General features: G+C 37.2%; 1 pseudogene; it reads left to right on the top strand.

Moving 5' to 3' along the window:
- The first annotated feature begins 8,307 nt into the window (after positions 1–8,307).
- LOC138833507 (mas-related G-protein coupled receptor member X2-like) lies at positions 8,308–9,351 on the top strand (annotated as a pseudogene).
- The last annotated feature ends 7,714 nt before the right edge of the window (positions 9,352–17,065 follow it).

Here is a 17,065-nt window from a genome sequence, read left to right as displayed (position 1 = left end):
GTTAGAGTCAGATGGATTTTGGAATATATTTCCTCTAGGTAACATCTATCATGTCATCTTCCAATAGGGGCACCAATCCTATCACTTAATTCTTCATTAGCAACTTTAGGCATTAGTTTCAGTGACAGTAGACCTTCCAGTTAGTTCTCCAGAGTCTCTTGAGGGAGATGAACATGGAAACACTTATTCTTAGAAATCACTGGAGATATTTGAAAACAGTGGCAGTGATAATGAGCCTCGGGTATGATCAGACAGATTTTCTTTGAGATCTAACTTTGCCTCTATCATTTTCTTAATTTCTATTATCTGTGGCCCTTGGTCTTAAAACAGTTAAGATACCAATCATCCTTGTGAGTCTTCATGAACTAGCCTGTTCAACATAAAATGCTAACTGCAGTGTTTCTGGACACCCTCCTGAGGACTCTGATCCATCATCACCAACAGTCCTTTACTATTCCCACTTTTGAAAAATCTCTCCACCAGCAGAAGGCTGAAAATAATGCAAGAAAAGGCTTATATTCATCTAAACTCAGCAACCAGAAAAGGTTGTCCACTCTTTCCACTTCTCTTCAATTTAGTATTAGAATAACTAGATGCAAACATAAAGGGGATCCAAATAGGGAAAGATGAAGTAAAACTCTCCTTTGGAGATGATGACATGATCTTATATTTAAAGAACCCCACGGACTACACTCTCAAGTTACTTGGCAAAGTAGCAGTGTATAAAATTAACCCTCAAAAATCAATGGCTTGGGCTGGGAAGGCGGCTCAGTGGTACAATGCTTGCCTTGTATGCATGAGGCCCTGGGTTTGATTTTTCGGCACCACATAAGCCAAAAAAGCTGGAAGTAGAGTTGTGGCTCAAGCGGTACAGTGCTAGCCTTGAGCTGAAGAGCTGAGGGACAGTGCCCAGGCCCAGAGTTCAGGCCTCACGACCAGCAAAAAAAATAAAAATAAAAATAAAAAAATAAGAAAATCAATGGCTTTTCTTTATTCCAACAACGAGAAGAGCCCAGATGAAATAAGGAAAACAACTCCTTTCATAATAGCCCCACAAAAAATAAAATACCTAGGAGTTAAATTAACTAAAGACATGAAGGACCTCTATGATGAAAACTTTAACAAGCTGAAAAAGGAAATTAAAGAAGAACTAAGGAAATAGCAAAACCTCCCATACTCCTGGATTGGGAGGATTAACATTGTGAAAATAACAATACTTCCAAAGGCTATATACAAATTCAATGCAATACCTATCAATATTCTAACCTCATTTTTCAAGGAAATAGAAGAAGCAACCCCAAAATTCATATGGAACAATAAAAGACCCCAAATGGCAAAACAATCCTTAGCAGAAAGAACAGTGCTGGAGGAATATCAATATCAAATTTCAAACTTTACTAAAAAGCCATAGTAATCAAAATAGCTTGGTACTGGCATAAGAACAGACCTGAGGACCAATGGATAGACTGAAGACCTAGAAATGAACCCACAGACCTATAGCCACGTCATCTTCGATAAGGGAGCTAAAAAAATAGAATGGAAGAAAGACAGCCTATTCAGTAAATGGTGCTGGCAAAATTGGTTAAACACCTGTAGAAAACTAACGCTAGATCCTTATACATCACCCTGCACCAGAATCAACTCCAAATAGATCAAAGACCTTGAAGTTAAAGCAGACACCCTGAAAACTTAACAGGAAGGAATGGGAGAAACTCTAGGGCTCTTTGGCACAGCCTGAAATTTTCTTAATAAAGACCCAGAAACACAACAAATCAAACAAAGGTTGGACAAATGGGATTGTATGAAGCTGCAGAGCTTCTTCATGGCAGACATAGCTAGCAAGATCAATAGAAAGCCCACAGATTGGGAGAAGATCTTCACTGGTCATATAACAGACAAGGGCCTCATACCTAAAATAAAGTTAGAACTCAAAAAATTAAATTCCCCAACACATCCTCAAAGAAACAACCACCCTGTTTATAAGTGGGCTACAGACTTAAAGAGAGACTTCTCTCTTTTTTATTTATTTTTTGGGTCCGGTCATGAGGCCTGAACTCTGGGCCTGGGTGCTGTCCCTCAGCTCTTCAGGTCAAGTCTAGCGCTCTACCACTTGAGTCACAGCGCCACTTCTGGCTTTTTTCTTTTTGCTTATGCGGTGCTGAGGAATTGAACCCAGGGCCTCAGGCATGCAAGGCAAGCGCTCTACCACTGAGCCACATTCCCAGCCCCAAAAGAGACTTCTCTAAAGAGGAAATAAGAATGGCCAATAGACACATGAAGAAATGTTCAACTTCTCTAGCCATAAAAGAAATGAAAATCAAGACAGCATTGAGATTCTACCTCACCCATTTAGAATGGCTATAATCAAGAAATCTAATAAGAACTGATGCTGGAGGGGATGTAGCCAAATGGAACCCTACTGCATTGTTGGTGGGAGTGTAAACTTGTTTAACCACTCTGGAAAGCAATATGGACATTCCTCAAAAGACTACACATAGAGCTCCCCTATGACCCAACAATCCACTTTTGGGCATTTACCCTAATGATCACAAACAAGGCTATACTAAAGCTACCAGCACAATTATGTTTATCACAGCATTATTCACCATAGGGTGCTCCTGAGTAGATGAATGGGTCAAGAAAATGTGGTAAATATATATATATATATATATATATATATATATATATATATAAAGGTATATGAATTCTATGCCTCTATCAGAAAGAATGACACGACCCCATTTGTTAGGAAATGGAAAGACTTGGAAAAAATTATATTAAGTGAAGTAAGCCAGGCCCAAAGAAACATAGATCCTATGGTTTCCCTTATTTGCAATAGCTAGTACATGAGTAGGACAAGTAGAAAAGGTCAAAAGCTATGTATACATGACCATATAAGCTGATGCTAAGCAAAATGAACCCCAAGATAGGGACACAAGTGGTTTTATCTTTGTTGCTGTTGTTTTATATATATAATGTTCTATGTGAGTTTTTGTTTCTTTTGTATGTCCTTTCCCCATGGTATAACCCCTGTTTTCATTGTATTTGATTCCAGTGTCCTGCATCTTGTATATACATTTTTTTCTAATTTGGGGAGGGGAAGGGAAATAACAAAATGCTGAAATAAGGATAGAGGTTGACCCATTATAACAATGAAATGTACAAGACACTATGTTGAAAATGAACTTTACAACTTTGGGGGTGAAAGGGAGGAGTTGGGGAGGTGGGGAAGGAAGGGATGGTAGGGGATAAACAAAGGATGCGGTAACAATGCTCAATAGGAAATATACTTATTACCTGGGGCAGTATCTTTACAATACTGTACATTACCTGTACAGTATCTTTACAATAAAAAATATATACAAAAAAGAAAAAGCTTACACTTCTTTGGTCATTGCACTTATTTAGGGCTAAGTTAATGTCATTCTGGATGTTTCTCTTTTTTTTTTGGTGCCCTATAATTCTCTCATTAAGTAAGAAGCATCATGTTCAATATAGCTGCCAAAGAACAATGTTCTTGCTTTTTTTTTGTAGGTTGTGGGGCCTGAACTCTGGGCCTGGATGCTTTCCCTCAGTTCTTCAGCTCAAAGCTAGTTCTCTACCACTTGAACCACAGCACCACTTCCAACTTCTTCTGCTTATGTGGTGCTGAAGAATCAAATCCAGGGCCTCATGCATGCAAGGCAAGCATTTTACCACTGAGCCACCTTCCCAGCCCCGTTCTTCCCATTCATCAGGTCTGAGGATATCTCCCCAGTATCATGAAAGCTTGAAGAGGTACCTCATTGAGAATGTAAATAAAGGGATGAGTTTTTAATTCAAGCTTGTGCTGGCTCTCTATCAGAAATGCAAATTTTTGACCTTCATTGCACATGAAGTTATTGTTTATAATTGGATAAACTGTCATCTATACCTATTTAATGTTTGCTATAGATTGCTTTCCTATGGTTTTCTTTCATATAGTCTCCAAGAGAAGACAGGCATATTCTTTTCCTTGTTTTCTTTTTAACCTTGCCTGATTCTCCCTCTCTGAGGACTCTATTCCTTCATGGAAGGCTTTCAATAGATCTTAACAGACTTTGTTCCTGAGCAGAAGATATATATCAGGTTTTCCTTTCATTCCAGAGAGCTCTCACACATTTATTTGATCAATTTGATAATATGATTTTAAGTTCCATGTTCTATGACTTAATATATTAACGTAAAATCTTGCATATTTAATATATTTTCTAAGTTAGAGTAATAACTAATAGTCATAAGAAAAGTAATAAATATATAATCCCCAAGCTCTCTCACATGAATATACTAATCTCATTCAAAATCCCATTGAAATTGAAGACATTTTGTTATCTCTGATATTTGTCATTTCTCTCGCCTCAGAAGAAACAATTCTTTCTATCATGAAATATGAAATCTGCCTTATTTTTTTTTACTTCATATGCTAAAATTGTAGTGTGTATGCTCTTTATTTAGTTTTGGCAATACTGAGGATTGAATTTAGGGCCTTGTGGTAGCCAAGTGCTCTACCACTATTTTATGCTGGTAATATGTGATAACTCCAGTAGTTTCACTTGCATCAAACAAATACGGTGATGATGGTCTTTTACATTTTAACCATCCTAATTAATGTGAAGCAGTATATCTTTGTGTTTTAATTTGCATTTTTTCTGATGGCCCTTAGAACTAAGCATCTTTTCCCATGTTTTAAAGTTGTTTCTTTGGGGCTGGGAAGGTGGCTCAGTGGTAGAGTACTTGCCTTGCATGCATGAGGCCCTGGGTTCGATGCCTCAGCACCACATAAGCAAAAAAAAATCTGGAAGTGGCGCTGTGGCTCAAGTGGTAGAGCGCTAGCCTTGAGCTGAAGAGCTGAGGGACAGCACCCAGGCTCAGAGTTCAGGCCCCACGACTGGACCCCCACCCCCCCAAAAAACAATACAGTTGTTTCTTGTGTTTTACAATTGTTTTAGAAATGACTACATTAATTTCAATTTCTCTTTTCAATACTAATCTGTATGGAACTTGAAATAGGCTGAAAATAATTCTTGAGTAGTTGTGTATAATACAAATATTCACTCATTTGGTAGTATGTTCGTCTTTTAGCATTGTGACAAAATATCTGAAGGAGAGGGGCTACCTTTTTATAAATCAGGTAATGAGTACATTTATGCTTTTGGACAATGTCACCTTTCCTTTCCTTTCCCCCAGTTTTCTCCTCCCATGGCAGTCCACAAGTTATATAGGTCATTTTCCACATAGTGTATACTGAATAGCATATTGCATTTGCTCACTCTTCCTCTCTCCCTTTGTATTTTTTGTGGAAGGTATCACATTATCATTAACACAGATTAAATATAAAATATGCCTATTATTCATAGTCATAGTTACAGCTAGTAAAAGTATTTAGAGAAATGACAAAGTTAGGCTGTTAATTATGGAGAACTGGATCCAGGAAGACTCTCACCTTTCATTTGGTGCACGGAAGATTTCACAGATAACATAAATCAGCGTGTGTTACTGCTAAAGTAATGAAAAGGAATGTACTAGGGCATAGAGAGACGTCAATGACAAGTAAGAAAAGTGTGCCTTTTCTTAAAGAGAAATGAATATTCTCATTGATTGTCAGCTAGCAAAGAGAGGTTCTAAAACAACTGCTCAGGCAAGGAGGCCTGATTGGGTGAAGATGGGAAGAGGTTAAAAGATAAGAGTAGAATCAGTGTAAATGCTGAGGAACATTTCATGAAGAACATAACAGACTGCGCTCTCATTTTCAGCAAGGGCCGGTGCAGGAAATTACAGGCTGCCAGCATTGTGATGTGCCTCACTGATCACCAGTCCTAACTTATCTTCTTACTATGTCTCTTTCCCAGACCAGACTTGTGACCTAAAATAATTGTCGACTCAGGAGATTCTTCCCTTCAAAACCGAACAGCTTATCAACAGCAGCAAGAAAAACTGCAGGAAGGTAAGACTTTATCATGAACTCATTCCCAAAGTTATCTTTTCCTCCTTAGTAAATATTCATGTGACTTTATGTTGTCATGGAATATGAAGGGAGCCATTGAGGTATAGCAGGAAAAGAGAAAGAGATATGAAATCTCCCCTTTGGCCACTTTGGTGCTGGCAGATATAAAAGTGACAGCATTAAAAATGTGGAATAGGAATATTCTGTATTCTTGGATTCTTTCTTCATACCTCTTTTTGTAATATCCATTCATGTTTACTGACCTAAGGAGAAATTTGCTGCTTTCCTTAATGGAGAACACATGACAGGGTACAGGAAACTAAAATTTATAGATAAATGCATCACTGCTTTGTTTGCTTTCCGAGTGGATGGGTGGGGTTGGGAGAGATGGGAGAAGATTATGGTGGTGGTGGGGGGGAATACTGATCAAGATAAATTGTACTCATAACCTGACATGTTGAACAGATACCTTTTTGTACAGCTACTTAAAGATAATACAAATTAAAAAACCCTCCAACAACAAAAAAAATCTAAATGTCTGTTTCCTTTGTATATCTCTCAGGGTCTCAGCAGCTAATCTAAAATGGGATAATTAAAAAAACATATAATTACATGACAGTTTACCAACAGTTGTATGTTTGGATAAGTTATACGAGATGGTAACTATGTGCTCACTCCCATCTTGTAAAGTAGTAGTGAGGAGCTAAAAGTTGCCATGTTTTAAAAAACAACTAGAAGAAGTTTGTCAGGATTCAAAATTGATAAATCAATATTGTAGTTTTAGCTGTGATTGTAAAAGGGAACCAGGAAGGATTGATGCTCTAAGTATCACAGTAACACTGTTACTTCTACGCCTAACTGGGAAAAATTGAGAGAAGGAGAGAGGGAGGGAAAGAAGCAAAGAGCAGAGAGAGAGAGAGAGAGAGAGAGAGAGAGAGAGAGAGAGAGAGAGAGAGAGAGAGAGAGAGAGAGACAGACAGACAGACAGACAGACAGACAGACAGACAGACAGACAGACAGACAGACAGACATAGACACAGAGAGAGAGAGACAGAGACAGACAGACAGAGAAAGACAGAGACAGAGAGAGACCTCCAAATTACTCTCCTCTAGGTCTTCAACCTTCTGTTAATATGTCTCTCTGATTAAACACAACTAGGAGTCAGATTAAAGAGATACTTCAATTATATATAAAGATATCACCTTCTAGGATTCAAAGGAGGAGAAAGAAGGGTGGACAAATAATAGTAAATGGAAAAAAATTCTACAGCATTTTCACACTTTGTAGTTCCTGGGATTTTATCTCAGATATAAGGAAACTATTACTGTTTATTTCCTCAAGTTTTTTTGACTGTTTATGTTCTTTTTTACCTCACCATGTAGTGTTTCATCTTTCAGATGATACTATTTTTATCACGATAAGTAACTTGAAAATTATATGGTAGAAAATGTCAAAAATGAACTTTACAACTTTGAAAAAACATATATTTACATGATAGTTTACCAACAGTAGTTTGTTTGGATAAGTTACATGCGGTGGTAAATATGAACTCACTCCCATCTTGTAAAGTAGTATTGAGGAGCTAAAAGTTGCCATGTTTAAACAAACAACTAGAAGAAGTTGTCAGGACTCAAAGTTGTTAAGGAAGGGCATCAACCATGAGTTGGTTGTATCATTTCTTCCTACCTTCCAGTTGACCAGTGCCATGAATAGAAAGGAAAATTTGGACTAAGATCCTTATTCTTTCTTCTGTTTTATAACTCTCAGTACTATTATGTAAGAAAAGTGGAGTGTAGATGTTTGGAGACATTAACAGTATCTAGATCATGATTTCTTCTCATTTTTCTATAATGGAAATTTTTTTGTAGCTCCCCAAATAATGAACAGAGAATAGTAAAAACACCTAGGGCAGGGTGCCAGGAGACAAACAGCATTGGACTGACTCTTCACTGTGTGATCTTAGATATGATTTGTATCCATTAGGTCTCCAGATTTTTCTTGTGATAAATTAAGATCTTATGACAAATGGTATATGAGATATTTTGTACCCCACATAATATGCACCAGATATTTCTCCTTCTGCCTCATGTGGTCATGACCTGGCTTAGGATAGTGAGTGGGAATGTAGGGATAGTAGAATATTCCTATGTCAATATAGGACCTGTGCTGTAATAGAGATTACCCACATTTGAAATGAAACCAGGACTGGGCTTGAAAGTGAATTCTGGGGCTCCCCAGATTTTGATATATTATTTAATCTCGCAAACCTCCTATTTCACTCTCCCGCAAAAATAATGTGTTATAGTAGTTCTCATGTAGCAGGATGTCCTAAGGGTCAGAAACCATGAAGAGGCACTCATATCTAGTTTGTGCTCACAGAGGTCCCAGTGGAATATTTCAGAGCATAGCTACACGCATCCCAGCCTGGGGAATGGAAATCACAACAATCAACAGACGTGACCAAGATTTTCTGCTAACTGATAACAAGGGGATCATCTTACTGCGTTTGCTGAGTCTCATTATTGTCCTAGTTGGGCTGGCAGGAGACATAGTTGTGCTCTGGCTTCTGGGCTTTCCCATGCACAGCAGCACTTTCTCCATGTACATCCTCAACCTGGCAGGGGCTGACTGCTTCTTCCTCTGCTGCCACATTTTAGGTTTCCTGGTGACACTCATCAGGTTCTTTGGTTCAGTAACTATCTCTATCCCAAGCTGCTTAACCACTGGAATGCTCTTTCACTATATCACAGGCCTGAGCATTCTTGGTTCCATTAGCACTGAGCGCTATCGTTGCATCTTATGCCCCATTTGGTATCAATTCAATCGCCCAAAGTACATGTCAATTGTATGTGCAATCTGCTCTGGGCCCTATCCCTGATGCTGAGCACTCTGGAAGGAACTCATTGTGGTTTCCTATTTAGGGATGATGCAAGTAGGTGGTGTCAGATGTTTGCTTTCACTTATACTGCCTGGCTGATGTTTTTATGTGTGATTCTTTCTGAATCTAGCCTAGCCCTACTCGTCAGTATTTTCTGTAGCTCCAGGAGGAATATGCTGACCAGACTATATGTTACCACCCTGCTCACAGTGTTGGTCTTCCTCCTCTGTGGAATGCCCTTAGGCATCTATCTACTGGTTTCTAGTTTTCTGGATTCAGAATTCAAACTCATTAAGTTGGTACCATCTCCAGGTTGTAATCATGCTGTCCTGTGTTAACAGCTCTGCCAACCCCATCATTTACTTCTTATTTGGCTCTTTTAGACATCAGCTGAAGAAGCAGACCCTCAAGCTGCTTCTACAGAGGGCTCTACAGGACACTCCTGAGAGAGAATGTAGCCACAGCCTTCCTCAGGAGGCCCTTGAGATGTCAAGAAACAATATGGAGTAATAATTGGTGGCCCCTCTGTGGCTGGATAGATGTGGCTTGAAAGCTCTTTTCAATTAAGTAGTCTCTCTCTCTCTCTCTTTCTTTCTTTTTTCTGTCTTTCTTTCTTTTTCACAGGTATTTGTTTAATAATTTTAAATTTCCTCACAAGGTAGTCAAAGAATGAAGTCTTTATGATATTGACTCTTTTTTTCTTTTGATTAAGAAATTTATTTTGAAATAATTGTAAATTGGAATCCACTTTGAAGAAATGCTACAGAGAAAAATTATGTACTCTGACTTCTTCAAATGGTAATCTGTTTGCAAAATGATAGTTCAATGTTATCGTCAAGATACGGATATTTGGCAGTCAAGATACAGATCAACTCATCACCACAATTGCTCATGTTCCAAAATTTCAACATAATTCACCCTCCTCCTTCCTGCTTAAGACTGTCCCTATCTCTTGACAACAACCAGGTTGTTCTGCATTTCTGTAAGTTGATCACTTCAAGAATAATTACATAGACCGAATCATGAAGTATGTTATATTTTATGGTTGACTTTTTCACTCAGTCATGTTTTCTTGAGATTGTGACTGCATGAGTAAGAAATGGTTTCTTTTGTAATGCTGAATACTCTGCCATATGGTTTATTTCTAGGAAATGACAATTTTTTTTCCAAAGTGTTTGTACCATCTCACATTTTCACTATTGATTTTTGTTTTTGTAATAATTTTTAAAATAAATATGTATTTAATTTTTTATTGTAAAGATGATGTACAGAGGAGTTCCAGTTACATAAGTTAGATAATGACTGCATTTTTTGAAACAGTATTACCCCTTCCCTCACTTTCTCTAAGTTTTCCTGCAACCCCACCTGAGGCATTTGTTTAACCTTGTTAGCCCAGAAGCTATTTCTGTGCTCCCCTTTTCCCTACCCCAAACAGATAAACTTACATACAAGACAAAAGATTCTGAAAACAAAACCAGTGACACAGGAGAAAGCAAAACCAACAATGAAAAAAAACCCTCTTGGTTCAGTTTCTTGGAGTTTGTTTTGATAAATACCATTTTATATGGTCATATAAATAGTTTTTCCCAATCCTGATGGTGGGAATGTAAATGAGCAAATTCTGGAAACAATATGGAAGTTGTACAGATAATTAAAAATAAACCAGTGATCTAGAAATCTCACTAAAGGTATATACCTAAAGGAAATGAAATTGATAAATTGAAGCTACATTTGCATCCACATACTTATTGCTGCTATCTACAACATCCAGGTAATGAAAACAACCTAACCGTTCACCAATTGATAAATGAATAAGGGAGAGGGTGGGGATGAAGGGGAGGGAGGAGAGGAAGTAGGAGAAAATGCAGTCATAAAATTCAATGCACATCCTACAAAATTACGAAAAGCGAGAGAAGGAGTTGAAAGGAATGGGGGAGGATGTTGAAAAGGGAGACACTCATCAAGATGCAGTTTTCATAAACTGCTTTGTTGAATAGTAGCTCCTTTACAACTACTTAAAATAATAAAATATATTAAAATATGACTATGTACGAATATTGTATGTGTGTATTCATATATATACATATACTCACAAATGTGCATGTATACATATACACATATATAAGCATATAAACATATATACACATATGTGTATGTATATATAAACTATTCAGTCATAAAAGGAATGAAATCTTGTCTTTTTTTGGCCAGTCCTGGGACTTAAACTCAGGGCCTGGGCACTGTCCCTGAGCTTCTATTCCACCACTTGAGCCACAGCTCCATTTCAGACTTTTTCCATTTATGTTGTACTGAGGAATTGAACCTAGGGCTTCATGCATACTAGGGAAGTACTCTAAGCCACATTCCCAGACCAAATCTTGTCACTGAAAAAAATACGATATAACTTGGGATTATTATGTGAAGTGCAATAATCCTGGCATAGAAAGACAACAGTAGATGATCTCATTCACATATGAAATATCAAACAGTTGAAAAGAGAAAAACTGATGATCAGAGACTGGGGAAAGTATATGGAGGGAGGAATCAGAAAAGGTTGGTCAAACCATACTAAGTTATCACTAGATAGGTGTGAGAAGTTCTGGTGTATGATTTCATATTAGTATGTCTATAGATAACAGTAACATTCTTTACATGTCACAAAGTTAAAGTATTTTAAAACTTTTCACCATAAGGAAGTAATAAGATGAGTCTGATAAGTTTAGCCTAATTTAAACATTGTACAAGTAACCTGGTATCCAAACATCACATAGTACTCCAAAAGTATATATACTTTCTATGCTTTAGTTAAAATGAATATAAAATTGCTAATACAAATTAAAGATGGTTATGCATAAGTTTTAGGTGTACAGTTAATCAGTTTTGTGAAAGGAATATATCTATGTGACTCAAAATCCAATGATGATACAAAACAAGCACATGTCTGTTTTGAGATTGTCATGATCGTGGTACTAGTCTGGTGTAGGTAACTCTGGGGCTGAGCTGTGAGACCCAGAAAGGATTAAGAGGTTGGAATGCTGCTTCCATAGTACTCAGAAGGCTAAGACTGGACCCTGGGAAGGTCAAGCAAGGCAAGGCGAAAACAAATGTGTAAGTTACTACCCTAAGTTTGTTTAAGTTAGAGCTGTTTGGACCCTAAAAGCTTGAAACCTTAGTAATAAGATGAATGTTTATATTACAGTAAGATGTTTACTGCTTCCCTCTGCTCCCTAATGATGAGGAAGTTAGTTACCACTATGTATTCAAACTATACCTCATGTTAATGATTGTAACCACAAGAAAGATTGATACCCAACTTTCTGCAGGTACCTGTAGTGACCTCCCCTGTACTGAACTAAACAAATAAACATGCTTATGAGAGCTCAGGGTTCAGAAGCTGGTGGATGCTGAACCCTTTGGTTTCCTGCTCTTTCCCTCTCCTTGTCTTTTCTTGTTTGCGATTAGCAACAGGTCAGACAGTGAAGACAAGTCCAGAAGGCTTCTATATGGAAAATGTTTTCTGACTCTTTTTTCTCAAGGATGCATGTGGATGTATTTAGTTGTGAAGTGATATGACAGGCAGATGAGCCATAGGCAGTCAAGAAGATGTGTTCTTGTCTGTCCTGTCAAGTACTTGTGTGTATATACCATTCTGATAATGCATGTTCCCCTTGTTTGCTCTGAAAAATTAAATTACTATTATGATTCCGGGAACAGAAATTTCTGTTATTATGAAAATACTTCTAGACTTATTGGATTTTGAGTCCTGCCTGTGGGTGTAGTTCTGAAACAAATGATTTCATGAGCTTTAAATGATCATAAGGCTGGATATTCAGAACAATTCTTTCTAAAGCCATATATATATTTGAATAATCAATGTATATATTAAAATAATCTTCAACAAGGATATCAATTCATTCAGTCTTTTATACAGTTCCCTCTGAGTCTGGAGAGTCTTGTCAACAAATGATATTGAGGAAATGACACAATCAAAAAACAATTCAAAGCAAGAAAGTTTAACCTTATATCACATAAAAATTATCTTAAAATAATGTTAAGACCTAAATAAAATACCTAAAGTTTGAAACCCTAAGAAAACAAAATGGGTTGGATTTATGGCTCAGCTGGTAGAGGGCTAGCTAGTGTGTAAAAGAATCTGCAGGTACTGTGTTTGAGTCCCAGTCTTGGATTTAGAATAAAAGGAAACAATAACAGCAACAAAAACAAAAACAAAAGAAAATGTTTGCTACATTGGACTTGGCCAAAATTTCTGTACTGAAACTATAAGAAACACAATGAAACATGAAGAACTGGAGACTATCAGAAACAATAACTTTTTGTTTTACATCAAAGGACATAGTCAATACAAGAAGTCAGTCTGTGACATTGAAAAATATGTTGTAAATCATGTATCAGGTGTAAACTTTATATCCAGAATATATAAAAAAATCTTAAAATTTAAAATGAAAAATATATTAAAAATCAAAATATTAAATTAACATGGTGGAATGCTCATGAAAAGAGCATATGAGGCCTCGTTGCCTAATAAAGATGATTACCAGCTAAACACAACAAGTGTTGGAAAGGAAGTAGAGAAGTTGAAACACATACACTGTCGATGGGAGTTTTATGCCATGCAACTATTATGGAAAATGGTATGATGATCTTCAAAAATGTATAATATCACTTCCATATGATTCAGTAATCTAACTTTTAACTACACATTAAAAAAGATTATAAATGTAAGTTCTTAAAGTTCTTGACACTCTATGCTAATAGTATCACTATTCATAGTACCAAGATGTGTAAAAAAACTGAATGTCCGTTGATAGGTAAGTGGTCTGTTAATGCTTTGGACTAGGATAAGACCAAGTAGCTTCCTATCCACTTGACAGGGCAATAGTCCAAAAACAGTCCCCAAAGATTTTGGGGGTCTCCAGTCAAAGGGATCTATCTACCTACCTACCTACCTATATCTATATCTAAGTATTTATCTGTCTGTCTATGCCAGTCACGTGGATATGATTCCAACTGTAAGTACCCCTTCCCAGAGGCATAGCCAGGGGATATCTTGTGGGATTTTGTGTTTTGATCCTCTGAGTCTGAGTGTCAGGCTGGTGGGAGACCTATCACAAATGTGTAGCCCATTAGTCATTTTGCTTGGCAAAGAGGCCCTCATGAAGAACGGTGTTATTCTGTTCTTGCTGGGTTTGGTTGTGTCTTTGGAATCTTGTCTTACAGTGACATGTGCCCTTCACAGGGGAGTTCACCATACTCATTCACTGTACTACACCTGTGTCATAGCAATAAATGGTTTTACCTAGCCCTGGAAAGGTCACAAGTGTTTAGACCTTTGTTCAGTCCATGGCCATGTAAAGCTGTGTTTACTTGTCCCACTGAGCATGTAAGTGATCTTATATATCTGGTGGGCACGGAAATGTACCAAGCTCACTCTCTTCTGTGAGGCTCCAGGACCACGGCTATTACATTTTTTTCCTTAATACCAGAACAATCCCAGTATGTGCTATATTGGTCAGCTTCCTCTGCTAGAATCTCTCATGGACCAGTGATGCTACCTACTTGTACCTACTGGCTGGGTGGTGGTCATTGTGTTGGAAAGTCACAGGTAAGTGTGTTCAGCTCTCATTTTCCCCATACTCTACCAGAGTGCCATCCCCGAGTGGGTTTTACCAGCCACGAGCCAGCTCTAGATATGCCTGCCTGGCCTTTAGACAGCTTGTTCTTCCAGGAGTCCCTCAATAGGAGCTATGGTACTTATTTGTATCCACTTAGCTGTTTGGTAGTCTTTGTTATATAGCAGACACAGGGCAAGGCAAATATTTCCCCCTCTTCCACACCTGGCACAGTTACAGTGTAGCTTTTCTATTTCTTTATTTCCAGTATAGATCTAAGGTTCAATATTTTTTATATTCTCTGGTCGTTATTTGTCCTATATTTTACTGACACATTCTTTTATTAACTTACTCATATATTTTTTTCAAGCCACTTAATCCTGGTTCCTAAGGACATGGAAATGGGGTGTTTGCCTATAATATGCATTCTTTTCTCTTTAGTCCAACACTTACTTTCTTTCCTGTCTTGGAATTTATTATCCCATCTTTTCAGTTTTAGTGTTCCTACAGAACTATGAAATTATTGTACTTTTTATATATGCAACTTGTTACTTGTTTCATAATTTTAAATAAGCACTGGATATTAGTGTTTTAATTGTGATATACAGTAGAGAGCTTCTTTACTGCACTTGTTTTCTTAGTTTTCAATTAGCAGGCTATACCTGGATAATCATCTCTTTGTGAAGATTTGGAGAATATTCTGTAATTATTTTATTAACTGTGTTGTTTATATCTTCAGCTTCCAAACTTTCTCCTTCATCTGAGTCCATGGTTCATAGGGTTAATCTTATAATGATATGCTAGAGATCTTGCATATTTCCTTTGTATTTGCTTTTCTTTGTTCTCTTTTTAACTGAATAATCTAATATGTATACCTTGTCTCCATGTCAAGATTCTCTGTTTTCAACTTTTGTCTAGTCTGTTGGCCAAGCCTTCAAATGGGTTTTTATTTGAATTATTGGGCTTTGCATCTGAAGAATTTCAATTTGATTTTTTCCAGATTTTTATCTTCACTAAATTTTTTCATTCCTCTCTCTACAAGCCTCTTCCTTCTCCCCAACTGGAACTTCCAGAGGCATGAAGCATTTAAGGCTTCCCTAAATATTTCTGAGAGTGGGAGGATTTAAGGGAGCACTGAGCTCTGTATGACAAGGAAGAACTGAACTGACCACAGTTGACATGGGTAGAGAAGCTTCAGTTGATTTATTTATTAATTGTTTGGTTGGTTTATTGTAGCAGTGTTATGGATTTGACTTATACTCTTGAAAATACTAGGTAGCATTATCAATGGGCAAAATCCAGCCAATTGTTTTTATTCTGCTCCCCAAAGTGCTGAGAATTAAATCGAGATCAAGACATAGCCAAAGAATCAGTGCAAAGTCCTGATTACATTGTCTTCTAAAATCTAAGTTACATGCACTATTCATAAATGATTTCCAATATACTTTAGTTTGAAATCAATACTGCGATTGTAGTGAATGTCTGACTGGAATTTGTCTCAGTGTTTCTAGAGTTTAGATGGTTCCAAGTTAGAAGTTAAATTGAGTAGTTTGCAAAACTAAAGGACATGCATTTTATTACCTGAATCGAAGACCAAATTGTCAACATGTCAATGAAAAGTATCTCCAGCAATAGGACGTTTTATTTCAGGACATTATGTCATCAAGTATACATTTTCCAAAAAGCCCAATGATCTAATGAAATATGAACTTATTCTCTAACAAACAACTACATGCAACAATGCCTTAAACACAGTACATGTTATGATTCTCATTGGAATATACAGAGAAATTTTTTTAAAAAATTTTGAAAACTACAGGGTTTTGCAGTGTATATGAGAATTCTCTCAACTGATGTGAAACTCAAACTAAAACATGCTAAGAAAATGATAGAAAAGTAACAGAACTTTGTTCACATAGAGTGATATAGATACTCTACTTTCATACTCATGATATTGCTGAGCAAAGCAGAAAAAACTGAGATAAGTACATTTATTTGAATATACTAAGGAATTACAAAGATACTTCAGAGATATGGACTGAGATAAGGGCAGACAACTCTTAACTGTGTTATGGCTAGAGTCTTTCACAAAGATATCTATGGATGAGGACAGAAGTTGTTTATCATTGCTCCATTCTGCTTCCTGACATCTCCAGGGTCCCCTGAGAAAAGTTTCCTATGTATTCATCTCTTCAAGAGTATCCTGAAGAGCCCTCTGCAGAACTCTCTTAAGGGTTTTCTGCTTTCACTGTTGAAAGGGGCCAACAAAGAAGCAAATGATGGGATTAGCACAGTTAACAGTGGCTAGTAAAAACAAAAGCTTTAAGAGAACAGGAGAAGGCATAGACATTGCTATAAATCACAGTTATTAGGAAGGAGCTGAAGCCATAGGCAGGCCACAGAAGATGAAGACCAGCACTGTGAGCAGATGGTCACATACAACCTGGTCAGTGACATCCATCAAGAGTCACAGAACATCCTTATAGTCAGATCCAGGCTGGACCCCTAGAAAATCACAAATAAAAGTGGCAGGTATCCAGCACTAGAAAGTCTAAATAACTGACATCAATTCTAATAACAAAAACCATACCAAT

Source organism: Dipodomys merriami, unplaced genomic scaffold, assembly GCF_024711535.1.
Source record: "Dipodomys merriami isolate MVZ:Mamm:240054 unplaced genomic scaffold, mDipMer1.0.p SCAF_21, whole genome shotgun sequence".
NCBI lineage: Eukaryota > Metazoa > Chordata > Mammalia > Rodentia > Heteromyidae > Dipodomys > Dipodomys merriami.
This window is presented reverse-complemented; position numbering and strand designations above follow the sequence as displayed.